Genomic DNA, 6,000 nt, shown 5'->3' on the forward strand with positions numbered 1-6,000 from the left:
TGCCATCTCCTCTCAGTAATGGGAAATTCTTCACCGAATACAGATTTTACCTCAGAATTGAAAATTTTGATAATAACTGATCAATTCTATGAGAAAGAAGCCAATTTGTCTCATAACATATATTCTGATGTTGCTGATTTTCATATGTATTATTGATTTATGAAATAAAAATTAAAAGTGACTGGTGAGGAACATGACAAATTAAAATAAAAATTTACTCATCGGGGGGGGGGGATCTTATAGCATGTGGGCTGGTGGGGTTTGGGTGGCAGGGCTGCTTTTTGTTCCAGTCTGGCCTTGCTGCACTTCATTGTCCTTTATCATCGGATAAGACCCTCTTTGCTCCTCAGATTTTTCCTATAATAATCAGAAATTATTTTCCACTTCTAAATTTGAAGCTAAAAAGAATGCAATTTAAATATTAATTTATCTCAATAAATAAAATATGTGTGTATTTTAACTAAAAGTCTTCTAATTAACATGAAATGTGCCAATCTGATGCAAAAGTCCTCAAATTAAATTAATTATTAACCCATAAAACATTTATATCTTAGCTCTGCATTTTAGTGCTGCCTCGTATAATCCTTATTACAATGAGTACCTGAAAGTATATGTAAGTATATATCACTTGATCTAGATGTCACAAGTGTGTCACATCTGGCTGAGACCTTTGCGGTATCTGGGATTAGATGGTCAAGGCGATTGGCAGATTATAGATCCTTTTTAGCATTCATAGAGCGGATTAATTTTCATTTGGTGTTGATGGGGTTGAGTTCCTTTTTGATCCTGCTGAGATTCCATATCGCTCTAATCTCATCTGCTGCACCTTGTTGCCACTCCCTTTCATTATTTAAACTCACTCCTTACTCTCCCATGTGCCAGTTACAGTTCTTCTATGCTGACTTCCCAGGAAAAGTTGTCCATATGGAAGCTACGGCGTTCCATTTGTTGTTTTATTCCCGCTTGTTTGTCATTCTCCCAGTGTTGTGTTATTTTAGCTGTAAAATTAGCGTCTTGCTACCCAGCTAACTAGCCAGGGCAAGCTAAGGGTCAGCCAAGGCTTAAGAACATGATCACGAACAGGGGAAGGAGCCATCTAGGAACAATAGGGAGTGCATGGTTCAGTCTCAGGTGAGTGTTTAGGGGTCACCCTACCCCCTCTCCCTATCATCAGGACCCCCTTTTTACCTTTCCTACTGTTTTTTTACCTTTTTTTTTGCGCTGCAGTCCGGGCGTCTCTTCGCCCTGTCATGACACTAGATGAATGTAGATTATAGTAATTATGACAATGTAAATCTGCACCTATATGTGCTTCTATGTGATAAAATGTTTGACAGTGGTAAGAAAGCATTGTGTTAGCAGCAAAGTTATTCAAAATAATCACGTACTTGGGTGGAAGCCAGACAAAAAAGTATCCCAGATGCCGCTACACAGAAACATGGTCAGAGGACATCTTGTGGTCATTACTGGCTTCAAGAAAGAAAAACATGGTAAAACGGAATAAGCTAAAAATAGTCTATGGCTCACAGTATTACTATAAATAAAACATTTGCTTTGATCTGATGGTCAAAAGAAAATGTAAATAAGATAAAGCATGTATGAAGGATGTAAGTGTTCAATGTGATAAATAACATGCAGCAAAAGTCATAGCCAAGAGAAAATTTAAATGAGTATGATAATTCTGTAAATTGCTCTCTTGTTTGATATTAAAAAAAATATATCATGTTCACATGATTGCAGCAGGGAGCTCAGCTTAAGGCTATGTGTGCACGTTGCGTTCTGTGAGGTGAAGAAAAAACGCAACCTCTGGCAGACTGGACAATGCGTTTGACAAAAATAATGCATCCAAAACGCATGCATTTTGGATGCACTGTGGATGCGTTGTGCATGCGTTTTGGATGCATTTTTTGCAGTGAGTCCCACGGAGATTCAGCTCTGCTACATTCCTGCTGACAGCAGACACATGGAGAGCCGTGTGATGAGAATGAACTCGGATGAACTTAAAATGACTTCATTGTCATCCTGCCGCTCTGTCTCTGTGTCGCGAGATGATTTGCGATCACAAGTGAAGAACTCACCTGTGACCGCAAATCTCCTGAGTGACTGCAGTGAGCCGCACATCACTCAGGTTACCTGCGGCCAGCTGGAGTCCTTCACCTGAGAGCTGTGGCCACGGGTAACCTGAGTGACGACACCGCTGATAGCGTGACTCACTTCAGTTGCTCCCTGGAGCTGACTCTGGCCATTCTCTGGCCGCTCCTGTCATCTTCCTATGTAGCAGAGCTGAACGTCATGGCACCTCGTGTGGATTACACCAGACCTGGAGGGGTGTTTGAGGGATTAATAAAGTGGTAAAAAGGGTGTGTTTTTTGTCTTTTATTCCAAATAAATGATATTTTTTGGGTGTTTGTGTTTATTTACTTTCAGTACAGTTTAGCGATGGGAGTGTCTCATAGACGCCTGCCGTGATTAACCTAGGTCTTAGTGGCAGCTATGGGCTGCCATTAACTCCTTATTACCCCGATTGCCACCGCACCAGGCAATTCGGGATGAGCCGGGTAGAGTCCCTGGACTGTCATATCTAATGGATGCGGCAATTCCGGGTGGCTGCTGGCTGATATTTTTATGCTGGGGGAACTCCCCATAACGTGAGGCTCCCCAACCTGAGAATACCAGCCTTCAGCCGTGTGGCTTTACCTTGGCTGGTATCAAAATTGAGGGGGACCACACACCTTTTTTTTTAATTATTTATTTATTTTACTACACTACATGGACCCGCCCACCGGCGGCTGTTGCAGTGAGACAGCTGTCACTTAGTGTGAGGGCTCGACTGAATGCAACCAATCATAGGCGCTGGTGGGCGGGGGAAGCAGTGAATAAGAGATGGATTAATGAACGGCCGGCATTTTCAAAAGCAGGAGAAGCCAGCGAACCTTTGTGACAGCTGTGCAGCGCCGTACCGGTGATCGGTCAGTGATCGGTGAGTATGAGAGAGGTCGGGAGAGGGAGAGACCGATAGACAGAGAGAGAGACCAACATGGACAGAGAGACTGACACAGACAGAGGGAGAGACCGAAAGATCTGCGTTCTGTTTGTCAAAAAAGCATGCAGAACGCAACAAAAATGCAGTGCAAGCTCATTTTGGTTGCGTTTTGACACACCTCAATGATTTCAAAGGGTGGAAAAGCAACCAAAATGCACAAAAGAAGTGACATGCTGCTTTTTTAAACGCATCGATTTTGTCAAATATTTGGCATGCAAAACGCTGCGTTTAAAAAAGCAACTTGTGCATGGAATTTGCGGACGTCTCATAGACTTTGATGGGGAAGTAGAACGCATGCATTTACGCTGCTGTTTTAAACGTTGCGTAAACGCAGGAAAATATGCAACGTGTGCACATAGCCTTAGGGGGGCTTTACACGTTGCGACATCGCTTTCGAAATATCGTCGGGGTCACGTCATTAGTGATGCACATCCGGCGCCGGTAGCGACATCGCAACGTGTAAATCCTAGGTGCGACGATAAACGATCGCAAAAGCGTTGAAAATTGGTGATCTGTGTAGCGTCATTCATTTTCATAATGTCGGGTCGACCGCAGGTACGATGTTGTTTGTCGTTCCTGCAGCTCCACAAATCGCTGTGTGTAAACCCGCAGGAGCGACAAACATCACCTTACCTGCGTCCCGACGGCAATGCGGAAGGGAGAAGGTGGGCGGGATGTTATGTCCCGCTCATCTCCACCCCTCCGCTTCTATTGGCCGGCCGATTAGTGACGACGCGGTGACGTCGCTGTGACGCCGAACGCACCCCCCCCCCTTGAAGGAGGGATAGCTCAGCAGTCACAGCGATGTCGCCGACCAGGTATGTGCATGTGAAGCTGCCGTAGAGACAATGTTCGATATGGCAGGAATCACCACATATTGCATGTGTGACGGGGGCGGGTGCTATCGTGCTGGACATCGCTAGCAATTGCTAGCGATGTCGCAACGTGTAAAGCCCGCCTTAGTGTGATTCCATCACAGCCCCTGGCTGTTAAACCAGCTACATGCCATGATCAATAGCAATTGCAGCATTTAGGAGGCTGAGAAATGGAATGCGTCCCCTCTCCCACCCAATCGTGACCCCTGTAATGTCATCACCAGGTCTCGATCGATGCCATGGCAACACAAGGGCAAATAATGCAAGGCCCATGCCTAACAGGTGTTATGTATTCAAATTGTCTCTTCAGGGAGGAAGGAAACAAACTCAAGTGCCACCTATTGGAAGTAAAATCAAAATGCTGTGGAGAGAAAAGCGCACATAGGGTCTTATCTGGCATTGGAAGTAGCAATCCTAAAAGTCAAAAGTGGCCCTTTACTGAGCCTTTCATAAGACTTAGGATTTATGCCGGTGTGCCGCCCCCATGCCAGCAGCCGCTGCTGCTCGGATCCGGACCTTCTGTGGGTGGCTCGAGGGTCTCCGGACCTGGGGGTCTCGTGGACACGCCAAATAAAAAGGGGGACGTAGATGTACGGGCTAGGTGTGTGGTGAGGTGGGACACCACCGCTGCTATTGTGGGGCACCCGGGGGAGATGTAGTGGCAGCTGGATGTTAACCCCTCCGTGGCTAGGGATGGTTGCCCTGGGACCTAGTGTCTTTGTGCAGGGTATAGCGATGGCAAGGGCCGGCACGCCCGGACATGCGGGGGGTGTTTGGTTGCTCACAGTAAATGAATCACAAGAGTCTTTTGGTAAACCAAAGTGCTGGTGGCCAGCCGTTGCGGCCGGTTGCATTCAGGTCCCCCACCCGGGCTGGTGGTCACTGTCTTTTCCCTCTGCACTTGCTTTGTGTATGGTGGACTGCTTGGTCTGGAACTTAGGAGTCCGCTCCCGGCTGGATGTGGCCTGAGGAGCCATGCCCGCAGACGCTGGCCTGTGGGATCTATGGGCCCTGGCGGTGGCTTTATCCCTATCGGTGGGCTTTTGTCTTCTGTTAGGGACTTTGGGTGGGACAGGACCTATAATCCTGCGCTCAATCGGTTAAATAGCTAGGCCGCTGATTTCGGTCCTAGCTTCAGGGTCCGAGTACCCCCTCTGTGCTACGGTTCTGGGTCAGTTCTCTGCGTCGGTACCGGCGGGCTACAACCCTGTCCCAGTCCACCTCGGATCTGCCGAGCCGTCTTCCCGTCTCCTGCTGACGAAGGCCACCATCTGCCACCTAGCCAGAGGCACCAGGGCTCCAACCCTGGCAACGTTCAACAAGAACTTCCTCTGCTGGAGCTACACCTAGCTCAAGCCCACACTCCTCTCAACTTGAACTACAGCTTAATCTGTTTGTTTTTCCTCCCCAGGCTGTCTAGACCCCGGGGTGGGCATGTCCAACCTCCTGGTCCCGCCCACTGGTGTGCCTATCTTTCACTAAGGGGGGGCTGACTAGGGTTTCAGATTGGCTGTGTGTTACCTAAGTGGGGGATGGTGTTATGTGGGGGCCTATCTGTGACTACCTGGTTTTGCCAGGGCGTTACACCAGCTCAGAACCTCAATTTTCAGACACAGTGTTTCGAGATTATTGTCCCATTGTCCCTCGTCAGTGAAAAGTATGAGATATTATCTGGCCATGGGAGAAGCTATAGTGGGGTCTAAGGGGAAAACCTTTCTCCTTGCGGAGACCTGACAAACCAGTCTGGCGGCCAGTGAGGAGTATTATAGCTGCAATGGTCCTCTGAGAAATATTCAAATTGTCTCTTCAAGGAGGGAGGAGATGAACTCTAGTGCATTGCAATCCATTACAGCAGTGATTAGAATAATAAAAGTTAAAGTCTCATAGAGGGACTAAGTAAAAAACCTGTAAAAAAACAAAATAAAGAACAAAAAAAAAATATTACGCCAATATATATATATATATATATATATATATATATATATATATATATATATATATATATATACAGTTAGGTCCAGAAATATTTGGACAGTGACACAATTTTCGCGAGTTGGGCTCTGCATGCCACCACATTGGATT

Source organism: Anomaloglossus baeobatrachus, chromosome 4, assembly GCF_048569485.1.
Source record: "Anomaloglossus baeobatrachus isolate aAnoBae1 chromosome 4, aAnoBae1.hap1, whole genome shotgun sequence".
NCBI lineage: Eukaryota > Metazoa > Chordata > Amphibia > Anura > Aromobatidae > Anomaloglossus > Anomaloglossus baeobatrachus.